General features: G+C 46.6%; 1 protein-coding gene across 7 annotated transcripts in view; it reads left to right on the top strand.

The window, feature by feature from the left end:
- Positions 1-11,508: 11,508 nt before the first annotated feature.
- Positions 11,509-16,172, top strand: part of DNMT3B (DNA methyltransferase 3 beta) — a 34,463-nt gene continuing 29,799 nt past the window's right edge. For 2 of the 7 annotated variants that reach the window (XR_011248000.1, XM_069546904.1), the window contains exon 1: positions 11,619-11,721. The gene's annotated coding sequence lies outside the window, so the exon portion shown is untranslated. Of the gene's footprint in view, positions 11,722-16,172 lie in introns of all 7 variants that reach the window. The other 5 variants (XM_069546901.1, XM_069546905.1, XM_069546903.1 and 2 more) reach the window with 5 other exon arrangements.

Genomic DNA, 16,172 nt, shown 5'->3' on the forward strand with positions numbered 1-16,172 from the left:
AGAGAATTTTTCAACAGCTTCCCAAAGACCGCACTTGGGGAAACTCTGGCGTGGAAGAAACTGCCTCACAGAAGAGGAAGGTGGTCAGATTGGTGGAGGGGAGATCTGGGGGACAGTGACAAGCACTGCAGGCCTTGAAACACTGTAACCCCCATGTTCTCTTCCCAAGAATCCCTTGAAGTCCCAGACATTACCTGATCCCCATTGGACAGATGAGAAAACCAAGACATGCTCCCTGGAATCTAGGTCCTGACACCAAAGCCCAAAAGCATCCTCACCTGCCTCTTAGCTCAGACTTGAGAGTAGGGAGTGGGTGCCTAGAAACCTGGGTGGGGGAGTGTGGGGAAGACTGGCATTCCTCTACCCTTCCCCAAAAAATCCCTTCTGGAAAGGTATGAACAACACTCCTTCATGCATTCATTCAACAGATAATCTGAGTGAGTGCCACCCCTAGGGCACATGTCCTGACAGGTGCTGGGACTCCACAGTGACAAAATCAGTTGTAGTGCACGGTCTAGAAGAAGTCAGAGTGTGATCTGGGAGATAGACACACACGTGAAAAATCACACGTGTGAAATTATTAACTGATGCCAAGAGGTACAAAGTGCTTTGAGAATGTATACAGGGCACCTGTCCAAGTCCGAAGTACCTGGAAGAGAGTAAACCTTCAAGTTACTGACAGGGACTGAGCTCAGACCCCCTGACTCACCATCCAGGAATTTTAATTTTAAGTCTTAACCTATTAAAAACGATCCATGTCAGGGCCTTATATTTATTCATATTTTTAAGTACTAAATCAACTTTGTTCAGGTATAATTTATATACAAGGAAATGTTCCCATTTTAAGTATGTTTCTTTAAATTATTTTTAACTTGAAAAAAAAAAAAGGAACCTTGCGGAAACCACTAGATTTCCTTCATTTCTGCTCTCACAGTGGCTGGTGCTGAGGCACTCAATAAATATTTGTGGAATTGATTGTGACAGAAAATAGATAAACGGAAAGAAATTCACTTGAAATTGCAGCCCAATACCGTAGGTGAAATAGTAATTGTATTGTTTTCCAGTCTTTTTCTATTTCACAGGTCACTGGGGCTTCTGTGATTTGTTTCATTTTTACATATTTGGGGCTTTCCCACTTTGCCAAGCTATTTAATTTCTGGTACTCAGAGTGTGGTCCTTGCACCAGCAGCTAGGACATTACCCGGAGCATGGTGGAAATGCAGATTCCCAGGCTTACCCCAGACCTGCTGATCCAGCATTTTAAACTAAATCCCCAGGTGACTCATGATCACATTCAAGTTTGAGGTACAAATTATCACTGTTTTAAAATACCCACCACATGCTGGGCTTTATTTTAAGCACCCAAAGATATACCTTGTATGATATTAATCATACTTTCAATTACTTCAAATACTTTCAATCATACTTTCAATTGTCTATGTCTTGTCCCTCATTTTATTTGTTTTAATATTTATCACATTGTGTTTCTGCTGTCATTTACACAACTGTCTCCTCTGTTTACTAATTATGTTGTCTTGAGCAAATTACTAACCTTTCTGTGCTCCCATTTCTTTTTTCTTTTGTACAAATGGAGACAATAGTAGAACCTACTAGAAAAGATGAAATGAGATAATGCTTGTAAAACACTTAGCACAGGAACTGGCCCACAGTAAGTGCTCAGCAAAAGCTTGTTAGGAATAGTATTCCAACTTTTAAATCTTTTAAAAAGAACTTGGCAATAAGCATCCTGGTACACAGTTCATTTTTCACATCTGATTATTCCTTGAGGAGAAATTCCTAGAAGGTCAAGGGATATTATGTTCAGACGTTCAGGGCTCAAAATAGTGCTAGGATGCTGCTGCTGCGTCGCTTCAGTCCTATCCGACTCTGTGCGACCCCATAGAGTGCTAGGATGACAAACTTTCAAGTAAGGGACAGGCTAGACAATGAGAACACCCGGAAATTAGCATTTCAGCCTGAACAGAAACCTGGCAGCAGGCTCATTTCCCTGAAGAGGACCCTGCTTCCCTAACCCACATCTCTCAGCCCTGAGAATTCCAAGTCCTCTAAGAGAAACCTCAAAATCTCACACAACAGCATCTTGGTTTCAATTATAAATGCTACAAAAACATCACCATAAAATGCAGCATAATATTCTACTGAGTGAGAATATAATGATGCTTGTAACGAATCCCCATTGGTTGCCCGTTCAGGTCTTTACAATTTTTCAATTTTATTAAGAACTTGGCAACTAACAAAGACAATAGATAAAAATTATCTTTCCAATGGTATCCTTCACAACCCACTCAGACAGAAAGGAGCGGTGATCACTGTTAAAAAGTTTGTAGCAGGAAATGCAGACCTGGGGCCAAGCCTCCTTCTAGAGAACCCCCGCCCCCAGCAGCTCCCATTTCAGCCTTAATGAGGGACCTTGCTCCCTCCATTCACTTTAAAATGTCCCCGCGGAGGGCAAAGGAGTCTCCCAACCCCCACCCCTGCAAGTGAAAGGGGTTCATTAAGAAGTCCTTTCTCAGGCTAGAGGATTCCTGCTGGGAATTTCACCAAGGGGCTAGGTTCTCCCCAGGAGAATGGTTGGCTCTGATATTCCAAAAGGCATCTTTTTTAAAAAATTAAACTTTTTATTTTGAGATAATTGTAGATTTATTTGCACTTGTAAAAAATCATAGAGAGAGACTACTGTACTCTTTTTCGAGTTTCTTTCTGTGCACAGATCCAATCTTGCAAAGCTAGAGTGAAATCTCCCAAGCCGGATACTGATGTTGGCACAAAGATACAGAACATCTCCATCACCACAGGGATCCTGCATTTTAACAGAAGGAACAAACTCCAGATCCTCCTTTTACCAAAACCTAGGGGGAAAATACTATGGATACTTTTATGTTTCCATTGGTGATTATCTTCATCATACTTTCAGTATTATCTTCTTTATTATAAAAACATGTAACAAATGCCACAAGATTACAGTTACCCTAGACTCTTCAAAACACCTATGTTATGAAAGTCATCAACAAAGGAACATGAAGGAATTTTTCCATATTAAAAGACACTGAAAAAGACAAAGTGACTACATAAATGCAATGTAAGATCCTGGATGGAGGTAAACGATTGCTATAAAAGATATTATTGACACAACAATGTGAATATACTTAACACTGCTGAACTGTACACATAGAAATGGCTAAGGGAGTTTCCTGGTGCTCCCGTCGTTAGGACTCCAAGCTTTCACTGCCAAGGGCCTGGGGTCAGTCCCTGGTTGGGGAACTAAGATCCCACAAGCTGAATGGCACAACCAAAAAATATTTTAAAAGAATGAAATAAGACGGTAAATGTTATGTGATGTGCTTTTCTTTTAACCACAGTTTTAAAAAATGACATTATTGGGACAATTGATGACATTTGAATACAACTTATAGATTGGATAATAATATTGTATCAATGTTTAATTTCCTGTGTTTGATCTTTGTGTTTGCTTTATGTAAGAGAATGTCTTTTTTTTTTTTTCTTAAGAAATACAAGCTGAATGTATTAAGGTAAAGAGGGATAAAGTGACTTAAATGAGGAGGGGATAGTGCAAATATGTCAAATGTTAATAGCTGGTGACTGGGTAAAGAATATACATGGATTCTTTGTATTATGCTTGCAACTGTTTTGTAAATTTCAGTTTATTTACAGAAAATATTTTAAGGAAATTTTTCTCACATCCTGTCACATGATAAATTATTTTCTTTTTTAAAAAAATTATTTTCTATTTTAACTAATATTTCTTTGAGTACTCCTTCTGGGAGAGGTGTCTGGTATTTATGCATTTTCTTCCTTAATCCTCTCAGTAACCCCACCAGGAGGTCTTAACCTTGGTCTTTTTTTTTTTTTTTTGTAGAAGGGGGGATACACTTAGGGAAGAAAGGAGCTAATCAAGGACATTGCTGGTTAAGGGTAGGGCTGAGGTTGAAACCTCCCAAAGGTGTTCTCAGGATCCTTCTGGAATGGCCTAATAGACTTGTTTCTCCATATATATTTTTTGAACCATGGCCTCATATATACAGAGCTTGCTAGGTGGTGCAGTGGTAAAGAATCTGCCTACCAAACAAGAGATGCAGGTCTGATAGTCTGGAGAAGGAAACAGCAACCCACTCCGGTCTTCTGGCCTGAGAAATCCCATGGAGCCCAGAGCAGAAGAGCCTTGTGGGCTATATAGTCCATGGGATCACAACAGAGTCACAGCTTAGTGACTAAACACACACATACAGAGTTTACAGCACTTAGCATCTTGCCTTTTCACTTAGCAGTATATCTTTCAGTTCCCTCCACATCAGCATTTACAGACTTGCTATTTCCTTTATAACAGCCGTATAGCCTGGATAAATCCCACTGGATCTAACCAGGCTCCTACTGATGGACACTTAGGGTTTATCCATGTTTGCACTATTACAAACTTACGAACAAAGCTAAAGGGGACATTTCTACATGTACAGATAGTTGTTTTCTAATGAATGGAATTGCTGGGTTGGTACCCTTTTTTTTTTTTTTGGTCGGGCCACTCAATCCCTGTGATCAGGGATTGAACCTGGGCCCTGGCAGTGAAAGGGCCAAGCCCTACCCACTGGACGACTAGGGAATTCTCACTGGGTCAGTAGCTTCCATTTGGGAAGGATTTGCCAAACGCCCAGGAAGATTTGGAGTCAGTTTTGTGAATACGTTTGTCCATTCATGGGACACGTCTTTATTGAACACCTATTATGCAGCATGGTGCTGGATGCTGGGACAAGTGAGCTAGACAAAAATGCCCTGGTTGGGTGGCTATTAAGGGCAGAAGAAATGAAGAGCTTAAAATAGGAAGATTTAAAAAAATAGAAAGATAGTAAATCAGGACCAGGTAGGAAGCAAATTCACTAACACATGGGGCAGTGGAGGCATTATTGATTAGGTTTTAAATGGGCTCTGAGCTCGCTGGAAGCCAGGGGTGCATGCGTGCTTGCTAAGTTACTTGAGTTGTGTCTGTCTCTGCGATCCTGTGGACCAAGGAAGCCAAGGAAGAAGAGTCGTTCCACTTTTAGTTTATCCTTCTGCATGTAAATGAATGTAAACAATACTCTACTGTTAGACTCCCAGGACAGTTCCAGTTTTTTTACTTTTATATAGGATGTGGTGATGTATTAATACTTATTTGTTTGTTCAATAATATTTCTCTAATAAATCTCAAGATTTTCCCTTGAGACAAATTTGAGAAGTGGAATTCCTGGGGTAAAGTTTAAACCTGTTTAAGATCCTTGGCATTAGCTCCAGTGGACATTTACACTGTCCCCTCCAGAAATTTGCTTCTTAAAGGGCCCTTTGGCACTTTCTAGTTTTGAGGGTGGGGGTGATAATGCCTCTACCCTTTCGGAATCTCACCGCGTATTTCAAATTCAAGGTGGGATTCACTTTGCCTGAGAAAATGAGGCCTTGGATCCCTATTGTCTGCTTTGTTTTTCTCCTCAGGATGATTATAAAGTGAATGCCTGGCTTGGGCCCCAATTTAGGACTGCAATGCAAATTGCTGCTGAATGTTGTGAACACAACCTGGGTGTAACCTTGGAGGAGTCCCTGGGGAACTTTCTCTTCTAGACCACTTTGATTACCTGAAACCTGGAGGAGCCTACTGATTCTTTGATGTAGCATATACTCTTTTTGGAGAAGGCAATGGCACCCTACTCCAGTACTCTTGCCTGGAAAATCCCATGGACGGAGGAGCCTGGTAGGCTGCAGTCCATGGGGTCGTGAAGAGTAGGACATGACTGAGCAACTTCACTTTCACTTTTCACTTTCATGCATAGGAGAAGGAAATGGCAAGCCACTCCAGTGTTCTTGCCTGGAGAATCTCAGGGATAGGGAAGCCTGGTGGGCTCCCGTCTATGGGGTCACACAAAGTTGGACATGACTGAAGTGACTTAGCAGCATACTCTTTAACTTTTTATTTTATATTGCAGTATAGCCCATTAACAATGTTGTGTTAGTTTCAGGTGGATAGCTAAGGGACTCAGCCATACATATACATGTATCCATTCTCCCCCAAAGCAGCAGATACTTAGTGAGCATCTACTCTGTGCCAGGCCCTGTGCTAGGTGCCCCGGACATAGCAGTGAACAAGACAGGCTACTGCACTGCCTCCATGCAGCTCCCAATCTGATGGAGGAGACGTGCTGTATTTTTGAAGAGTCACTTTTTATCCAAGAGTCACTTCCTGGATAAATGCCAGGAAGAGAGTAGGAACTTGTGGGCAGGTTCAGTGAGGATAGGGGTAGAAGAAGCCAGGCATGAGCAGACAAATGAAAGTTAATCAGAGTCCTCAGGCCTTGAACATATCACTTAAACAACCCGGTGGAAGTCCTGGGGCCCTAAGCATATCACCCAGTCTTTTCCCGCTACTCCACAACTCACAGTCACTTTCCAAAGCCCAGCCTGCAGGCAGAGTTATGGCCACCCTGTGTATATGGACTTCCTGCAGATTGGAGGGAGAGGGCCTGCCCAGAAGAGATAAGGGCAGGTCTGGACAAGGGGATTCCATCCCTTCTATGCTTATCCTGAAATAAAAGAGGAGGCAGAGTCCAGATCCGGAGCAAACTCAGGAAGTAGAATCCTTCCTTTCCAATCCCTCAACAACAACAATTGTTATTATTACTACATATCAGATGGTGATGTTCTATATCTTGATAGGGGGTGGGTTACACAGGCATGTGTGCGTGTATATGAACGTTCAGCAAATGTACAATTGAGATTTGCGTGTATCAGTGTGTGTAAAATTTACCTTGGAGACAAAGCAACTGTAAACAAAAATAAACTCCAGTTAGTGATATGCAGGTTGAAATGTTTAGAGGAGGTACACTGATGTCTGCAACTTATATTTTGAAATGCTTCTAAAAGAAAGATGATAAAAGTATAGATGTGTAAGCTGGGTGGTGGATATAAGTGAAAGTGAAAGTCACTCAGTCTGGTCTGACTCTTTGCAACCCCCATAGACTATACAGTCAAGGGAATTCTCCAGGCCAGAATACTGGAGGAGGTAGCCTTTCCCTTCTCCAGAGGATCTTCCTAACCCAGGGATTGAACCCAGGTCTTCGCATTGCAGGCAGATCCTTTACCAGCTGAGACACAAGGGAAGCTCGGTGGGTATAAGAGTGTTCTTCAATAACCTCTTTCAACTTCATTGAATACTTGAACGTTTTCATAATAAAATGTTGGAACATTATAAAAATAATTAATAAATTGTTATATAGTCAGTCACCTGTGACAATTTAACAGTAATTCTTAAAACTGAAAATGTCTAGGAGCTCCCTGGTAGCAAGTCAACCAGGCAGAAGTCTGGGTGTTCCTGTTGAAAAGGGAAGGTGAGGAACCCACTTTGCAAATGAACGTGGCCTCTAATGACACTGCAATTAAGACTGAGTACTTTACAATGGGGTTCTTTCACATACATGGGCTCCGCGAAATCCCCGCAGTCACTCCTGGAAGTAGGCATCACTATTATTATTATTCCAATTAGAAGGGGAAGAAGACTGAGGCTCAAACTCCTTAGCATAGCACTCGAGGAGTGGCGGGCGGAGGGGGGGGGGTGGGTCACAGTGAGTGGGGGTTGAACTGGGAGTCTAGTCCTGAGCTGCCACCCACCAGCTGTGGCTCAGCCTAACTGCCTCACTATGCAGAGTTTTGTCTGTAAGATGGAGCTCATCCTACTAGACTCCGCTCATAGAGGTGAACTGGGCTGGCCACAGCAGCTAGGAGCCTAAGGGACTGGGTTGTGTTACCCTGAGGAGGAAGGGTGGATGTTCATCTCTGTACCAGCCAGAGGCCCAGTGTAGCACATACCCATCATTAATAACAAGGCAGTTTTTTAATTTAACAAGCACTTTTATGGTAGTTTATATGTTCAAAATGCCTCCCATGTATTAACCCATTCAGATCTCCCAACAACCCTGTGAAGGAATTACTACTTTCATTTTACAGGTGAAGAAATTGAGGCACACAGAGATGAAGTTAGTTGCTCATAAAAAAACACCAACCATAGGGACTTCCTTGGTGGCCCAATGGCTAAGACCTCAAGCTCCCAATACAGAGGGCCCCGGTTCCATCCTTCATCAGGGAACTAGATCCCGCATGCCTCAACTAAGATCTGGTGCAGCCAAATAGTTAAATAAATAAAAATAATATTAAAAAAAATACCGACCATATACAGAGACCATGGACATCAGACACTTTCATGTGTTATTGAAAAGCTGCAGCTGCTCTAAGAGCTGAAAAGAGGATGATATAATTCTATACATACAGAATATTTAATCTCAACACAGGCAAAAATCCATCATCGGTTGATTTATTAGCATGAGGGCATTAAGGGTGTAATGTATGTGTGTTTTTTTCTTTTTAATGTTAATTTTTTTAGGAGGAGGGTTTTAAAATTTGAGGTAGTTCCTAATTTACAAACAACTTGTAAGACTAGCATAAGGAACTCAAGAATGTCTTTTTAACCAGATTTTCCATTTGTTTACATTTTTGCCCCATTTTCTGTCCATTCTCCCTCTGCCATATATATGCATATTATTGTTTCTGAACCATTTTATAGGCAAATTGGTGATAATACTGTGCCCGTTTATGCTTCAATACTTTCCTGTTTATTTCCTAAGAGTATTCTCTTCTCTATGTTGTTTTGTCGTTGTTTATTTTTTTGACCATGCCTCTTGGCTTGCAGGATCTCAGTTCTAGGAGCAGGGATTGAACCCAGGCCAAGGCACTGGAAGCCTGGCTTTCTAACCACTGGACCACCAGAGTACTTCCTCTTATCTATCTATCTATATATCTTTTTTATAACAAATGTACTTTAATCACAGAATTTTTGTTGTATCCTTAATAAATATTGACTGGCATCATGATTATAATGATTGTGATGTGTCACAGTAAATTTTTAAGTAAACACTGTTGCACCAGTATGCAACCAGAGGAAAATCTGAAATCCTACTCAGGTGTGTTTTAAACATCTGAGTCAGAACATGGCTTAAATGGGGACATACCCACCATGGCTTGGCCCCTGTTACTTTTTCCCTCCTTACTCCCTGTGCCCTGGCCACGCTGGCTTCCTGGCTGTCCCTCCCACATGCCAAGCTGGATCCTGACCTGGGTCTTCCCCTGGCTACATCATTCCAGCCTCCATTTTATCTTCTGCCCAGATTTAGCCACCCACCCCAACCATCAGGTAAGCTCTGAACCTTCCCTTCTGAATTCCTAGTCAGGTAGATGCCACATAGCAGGTGCTCAAAGTCAGGCTGCATGGCTGACTCCCTTCACACAAGTCCTTCTATTCTCTGGGCCTCAGTCACCTACTCTGAAATGAGCACCCAATTCTCCCTGCCCTGATTTCTCATGGAGTGGCTGAGAGGCTCAAAGGAGGCAGTGAATATGACCAATGAGCTTTGCAAACTGTAAAGTTCTGTGCCACAGGGAAACATGACATCTTTGTTTCACGTTCTTTCCAAATGACAGGACAGGGACCACTTGCTTATTCAGACCTTGTCTGTTTTTCTTCCTGGAGTTAGGCACTATGATGTCCCCAGAAACGTCTGCCATGTCCCCCAGAACCCTACTTTTTGTCATCTTAACTATACCTTCCAGGCATTCCCGGTGGTATACAGACATCCTTTGACACATGGAGGTCTTAGACCTTATGCATCAGAAAACAGAGACCCAGCAGTCACTCCCCACAGACCCACCAGCTTCATACGTAATTTCTTTCCTCTGAAGACTTACCCCAGAAGCGACGGGCCCTCTTCAGAGATCTTCTTGCACCAACTGACTGGAACCCAGTTTTGGATGCTTGTGCCAGAAGGTCAAGGAGTTCCTGCCACTCATTTACATGAGGCTTGCCTGGTCACTGAGCCCACCTCACTTTCACACTTCCAACATCAAATAGCTATACGTGCTACAGAGAGAATGAAATAGGGGTGAAGGAGGGGACTATTCAGGTTGCTTGGTCAGAAAAGTCTGTCCAGAAGGTGAAATTTTGGGAGAAAACTGAATGGTACAGAGATCTGGACAAAGAACACCCAGAACCAAGCTTGATGCATTTGAGGAACAGCAAAGATTAGATTAGAGTGAAGTGAGGGAGGGGTGAGAATAGGAGATACCTGGGAAGGCAGGCGGGAACCAGCTGACCTAGGGCCTTTGCAGCCCATCCTGTCATCATTCATTTGCTCTCTCATTCATTCAACATTTATTTGGCATCTACTGTGTGCTAAGACATACTGAGACACTGCCCTCACAGTCACATAGACACACAATGTGTTGTGCTTATTCGCTTAGTCGTGTCCGACTGTTTGTGACCCCATGGACTGTAGCCCACCAGGCTCCTCTGTCCATGGGGATTCTCCAGGCAAGAATACTAGAGTGGGTTGCCATACCCTCCTCTAGGGGATCTTCCCAACCCAGGCCTCCTGCATTGCAGACTAACACAAAAATAGGCAGATAAGTAAGTGTAGATGCCAGGTATGGAAAATATTAGGAAGTGCTGTTTTCCAACAGTTCAATGCCCCTTTTGGAGAAAGAAACGGCAACCCACTCCAGTACTCTTGCCTGGAGAATTCCTTGGACAGAGGAGCCTGGCGGGCTACAGTCCATGGGGTCACAGAGAGTCGGACAAGACTGAGCGACTGACACATAATGTCCCTTAAAGGGCAGAGGCCATCAAGACCTGCTAACAGAGTGGGGCTTCTTCAAGGAATGCCAACTGTAACCCAGAAGCCAGCCAGGGACCTAACTACCTTGGCTCCTCCGCGCTCCCTCCCATCCTCTCAAGATGGCCGACAAAGGCCCAGCAGGGTGGGAGGAAGGGAGAAGGGACTAGTCCGAGGGTCCAGAGCGGGTTGACTGACCCGCGGGGGCACCGCAGCGCCCAGGTGGCCTTGCGGCCGGGAGTTGGGGTAAAGGGGAGACCCGGCTGCTGTGTGATCTGGGGAGGGGGGCGGGGTTCTTCCTTCCCTGGGCCCCCGGCATCCAGACCCGCCCGCGTGTCCGGGGTCGGCGTGGGGATCGGGGAAGAGGGGCCCCGGGAGGAGTCTCGAGAGTTGGGGGACGTCTGCGGGGTCCCCAAGACGGGCCTGTTATCCGGGGGGAGATTTAACCGACCAGGGTCTGTGTGGGGGTGGGGGTGGGCCCGGGAGGCGGCGCCTGTGGAGGAGGGGCGGAGGGGAGGCTCCAGAGCGATTTCAAATTTCCCTCGTCCCCGCCCCCCGCCCCCCGCGCCCGAGGCCCTGCTCTGAGTGGCTGCGGCAGGGGCGCCCCCGGGCGGGGGCGGGGCGAGTGCCGGGCCGGGGTTACAAGGGGACTCGGCACCGCCCCCTCCCCACCCACTCCAGCTGCCGGGTCCTGCCCGTGCCGCTTCCTCGCAGCAGCCGCACCCCCTCCCTAGCCCGGCTGCCGCAGCCCGCGTGGACGCCCCGAGCGCCCCCCGACGGACGCCACCGGCTCACTGGCAGGCAGGCAGGCAGGCAGGCAGACGAGCGGGCGGCCGCCCCCGGCCGGCAGCGCGGGGGTTAAGTGACTCAAGTAAACGTAGCTCGGCGATCGGCGCCGGAGATTCGCGAGCCGAGCGCCCTGCGCGGCCGCCCGCCGGCCTCCCGCCCGCCTGTCCGAACCCGCGGCTCGACCCGCGGAGCCGCGCCCGAGCCAGGCTCTCGGCAGGTGAGCGCCCCGTGGCCCCCGGGGAGGCTTGCCAGCCCGAGGGTTCCGTGGGCTGGTGGGGGAAGGGACCGTGGAGGGGTCCTGCCACCGCAGGGAGGGAATCCCGTTCCGGGACGTCCTGGGGAGGCGGCTCCCGTGCGGCTGGAGACCGGGCATGGTTGGGGAGGAGAAGTCTCTGATCTTACTGCGGGGAAATGGGCAATGAGGATAAAATTGGCGACGGGGAAGGCATGTGTCTTACAGGGATACGAGTTGAAGGGATACTTGAGGTGCTCAGGAGACCCAGAGGAGAGAGGATCGTCCCCAGGGAGGGCGCCGGGCGGCCTTCCCGGGGGTCTAGAGCCGAGGGGAGGTCTCCTACTGGAGAGAACTGGAGTTAGTGAAACAGGGGTATTCTTACCTGGTCTCGGTTAGAGAGGGAGCCTACTTGGGAAGGGGGACAGAGCAGAAGAGAGTTCTGTCGAGGAGACGAGAGTCCTTCCTTTACGACTTGGACCTGGGGGTTCAGCCGAGGGCCTTTTTTTTTTTTTCTTTCTCCCTCCCAAGTACAGGGGAGAGATAGTGGATGGGCGCGGGAGAGCAGGTGGACCGGTATGTGTGCGCTTCCCAGGGGCGTGTGCCAGAGGGGCGGGCTCGCGGGGTCCTCCCTAGGGTACCTACGGAGACCGAGGTGCGGCTGGGTTGCGGGGATGCCCTCAGGAGAGGCTGCCTTCACGCTTGTGCACACCTGGTTGGGAAGGAGCCGACCCGGTGCGGCGCCTCCCTGCCCAGCCACGCTGCCTGCCCTGGGGCCTCACTTTCCATTTTTCCCCCTCTTCCAAGAGTCAGGCTGGTCCCACTTCGTAAACTTGCAAACTGAGGCCTGAAAACCTCCAGCGCTACCTCGGTGCCCAGTGGGATTGTTTGCCGCAGGTGGGTGGGTTTTGAGTCCCACTTTCAAGAAGAGAAAGTGGAAGTCGGGGAAGAGCCGGCAGAGGTAGCAAGTTAGCAACAGAGTTGCTCCTCGGCCTGGGTTTTCCTGCTGGAGTCACTCACCTGTGGCAGGGAAGGGCTGCAGGAGTTCTGGGCCCAGGCCAGGTTGTCCACGCTGCCTCCTTCACTTACCTCCCAGGCTGAAAGAGGCTGGCTGGGCCCTAGTGCTTCCCCACTCCGAGCTGAGAGGCGTATGCATTAAAGAGAATTAAGGACAAGGTTATGATGTGTGATTTTCTGCCTCCTGATTTCTGGATGCTGTTGAGTTTTGGCGAACTGGTGGCAGTTGTTTTAGGGAGCCAGATCCCTGCCGGGGCCCACATTTCCAGGATCCAGGACACTGACCTGCCTCTGTTCTCCACCAGGACTGCTGTGACTTCTTGCACCCCAGCCATTGGAATCCCCAGGTGCAGGCTTGGTTTTTCCAGCTTTGAGATGATGCTACCTATTTTATAGGGCTGGCATACAGTAATCCCCCAATAAAGTCTTGCCACTCCTTATCTATCATGTGGGATAAGTAGGCTGCTTCCTTTAAGGGGGATGCATAGATCTTTGGCATGTGTTTAAGTCTGTCCATGTTAATCTGTGGCCCTCTGTGCATTATTACATCTGTGAAATAGGAACAGTCATACTAAAACTCCAAGTTGGGTAAGAAGGAAACCAGTTTTACACAATTTAAACTCTAACCCTCTGTGTTCCTCAGATGATGTGATAATTCCTATCACATTAGGCTTGGGTTAGGACTCAGTACTTTAGTGCTTGGTATAGCAGGTAGTGAATGGTACTGTAGTAACCATTAGCCCCTCTTTTTAGGGTGGCCATTAATGAGAATTGGGGAGGATGCAGGCCAACTCTGCCATCCCCTCCTTTCCTCCCTCCCACCAAGGTACTCCTCAGCTATGGAAGATTTTCCAAATCATTGTCCTCGATTTGGGAGTTGGCAGGAAAGGGTGCCTTTGTTCCTTTTTGAAAGGAGCAGGTTTTTGTTTTATGGATTGGGGTCATTTTTACACCCCCACCCAAGTTTGGGACCTGCCTTGAGGGTGCAGAACTAAGGGAGAGCCTTTACTTTTCTCTGTTAGGGTGGAGAAGGCTGAGACAAAAGGGCTAGGGTTAGGGCTGGCTCCATCCTGCTCCTTAAAGCCATAAGCGGTACCTCCAACCCCTGCAGTTTGTAGGGAGGGTAGGAGGATATTTGGGAGTTGCAGGGGGTGAAGGGGAGGAGCCAGGGAGGTGGGGCTGCCAGAGGCTGCTTGCCCTCCTTCCTTTCCTCCTGCCATGTGGGGCCTGCAACCCAGAGGGGCCTGTCTCCCTTTCTCATACTGTAGTCCCAAGCTCCTTGATGGAGGGTTTGGGTAAGATCTTCCCAGAAAAACTTCTCTGGGACTAACTCCTTTATCTCAGACCAGCTCTCCTGCCCGCTGTCCCTCCAGGCTCAGATACTTTTCCATTTCACCTGAGATGATCGCGCTAAATCTGAAAGGCCGCTTGGTGTGACACCATGGCAAGTGCTTCACCCCAACCCTCCAGAAGTACAGGCACACTCTTGGTGCTGAGTTTTAAAATCATGAACTTAGGGTAGTTTTTTTTTTTTTTTTTTTCACTTTCATGGCAGATCAGGGCTGCAGGAGTACAGAATTCCTCATGTCAGCACCCTCTTTGTAAAGCAATGGGCTCACGTTCTCACAGGGTCAAAAATTTGCCACTGATGGAGAGATGCAGGTACTTCGGCAGCCTGCTGATTAGTGCTTTACAGAACTTTAACGTCTGCCACTATCCCAGGACAAGAGTGATCCTCCAGAAGGGGAAAAGCCAAGTCCAGGTGTTCAGATGTATCTGGCTGTGGATGGAGGGAAGTGGCCTGGTGAATGCAGAGGGAGCCCGCACGTGGAGCCCCTGTGCTGATTAATACCTGTATGTAAAGTGAGTGAAGGTATACACACCCCAGTAGAGTTGGTAGGAGGATGAAATGGGATCCTTTTAGGCCTTAGGCCATTTTCAAAATAAGTTAGGTGGGGGCCCCGAGATATTATAAAAAGTCTGGTATGTTGTAGGTCATGTTAGTCATTAGAATCAACATACATGCAGTCTGGGCTGCCAAATTAAATCAGGATTTATATCGAACTCACTACATTTATAAGCTAGTGACCTGAGCCGCAGTTGCTCCATCTGTAAAATGGGGATGCATTGTTGGCCAGTTAAGGGGATGTTGAAGTCAGTTGAGATCCTATTAAAAAGTGTACATAATGAGGACTTAATAAATGTCACATTGTGTAGTCAATATTGAGATGATGGCTAGTGGTCGTAATTTACTTGCTGAGAGAAACAGTCCTAGATGGCATTCCTGAACAAATAAGCAAAAAGTGAGGAGGATCTGTTTTGTGTAGGGAATTATAATATTTCATCAAAAGGATTTTCATCGTGTTTGATACAAATGAAAATCAAATTTGCCATCTTCAGATGCAAAGAAAAAACAGATCATGGCCTGTAATCTCACAGTCCCAAGGTAATCAATGTTTTACTTTCATCTGGGGGCCCTCTCAGTTTCTTCTAGAAGTGGAGAAAGCGTAGAGAGGAGCAACAGTCCATCCTAAGCAAAAAGACAAGAACCCAGGGCAAGTGCAGCGTGGTGAGGAAATGCCCTTCATTGGCGAGGTTTCCCAGCGCACTGTGGTCATCTTGGGGGCCAGCTCCCCAAGTGGATGGGAGGACCTTTTAGAGAACCATTGGCCTCTGCTCATTTCTCAGCTCAGCCTGACCAAGTTTTTCTAAATAACTTCACCTGCAGAGGTTTTTCTCTTTTTTCAGAGTAATTTTTTCTCCATATATATATATGTATATATATATAAATATTTTATTTTTGGTTGTTCTGGGTCCTTGCTGTGTGGGCTTCTCTCTATTGTGGCTAGTGGGCACTCTTCTCTAGTTGGTAGTGTGTGGGTTTCTCATTACAGTGGCTCTAGAGGGCGGACTTTAGTAGTAGTAGTAGGGCTTGTGACTCAAGCACAGACTCAATAGTTGGGGCACAATGGGCTTAGTTGCCCTGTGGGATCTTCCCAGACCAGTGATTGAACCTGAGTGTCCTGCATTGGCAGGCAGATTCTTTACCACTGAGCCACCAGGGAAGCCCTGCAGAGATTTTTCCATTCAAAGGACACGGTCTCTGGACTGTGCCCTACCCTCCCTGCTCCCCTCCACAGCCTTTCAGTTTTTTGACACAGGGGACATACTTAGATCTTCTAGAAAATGGCCTTTGATAGTCTATGAAATTTGTGGGTAGAGCATTAGTCATCGCGAAATTATGAGCAGGAAATTAGAAATGCATTGTTAAGAACTGATGGGTGGGAGAGGTCATGGGGAAATGTTCTTAACCAATTAATTTCCTCTCAGGGACAGATGATGCTGACCAGGTGTGTATGAGGAGCTGGTACGGGAGGAGAAGGGCTCAGTGTCACTGAGGGCTCCTATCCTAAAGTCGA

Source organism: Ovis canadensis, chromosome 13, assembly GCF_042477335.2.
Source record: "Ovis canadensis isolate MfBH-ARS-UI-01 breed Bighorn chromosome 13, ARS-UI_OviCan_v2, whole genome shotgun sequence".
NCBI lineage: Eukaryota > Metazoa > Chordata > Mammalia > Artiodactyla > Bovidae > Ovis > Ovis canadensis.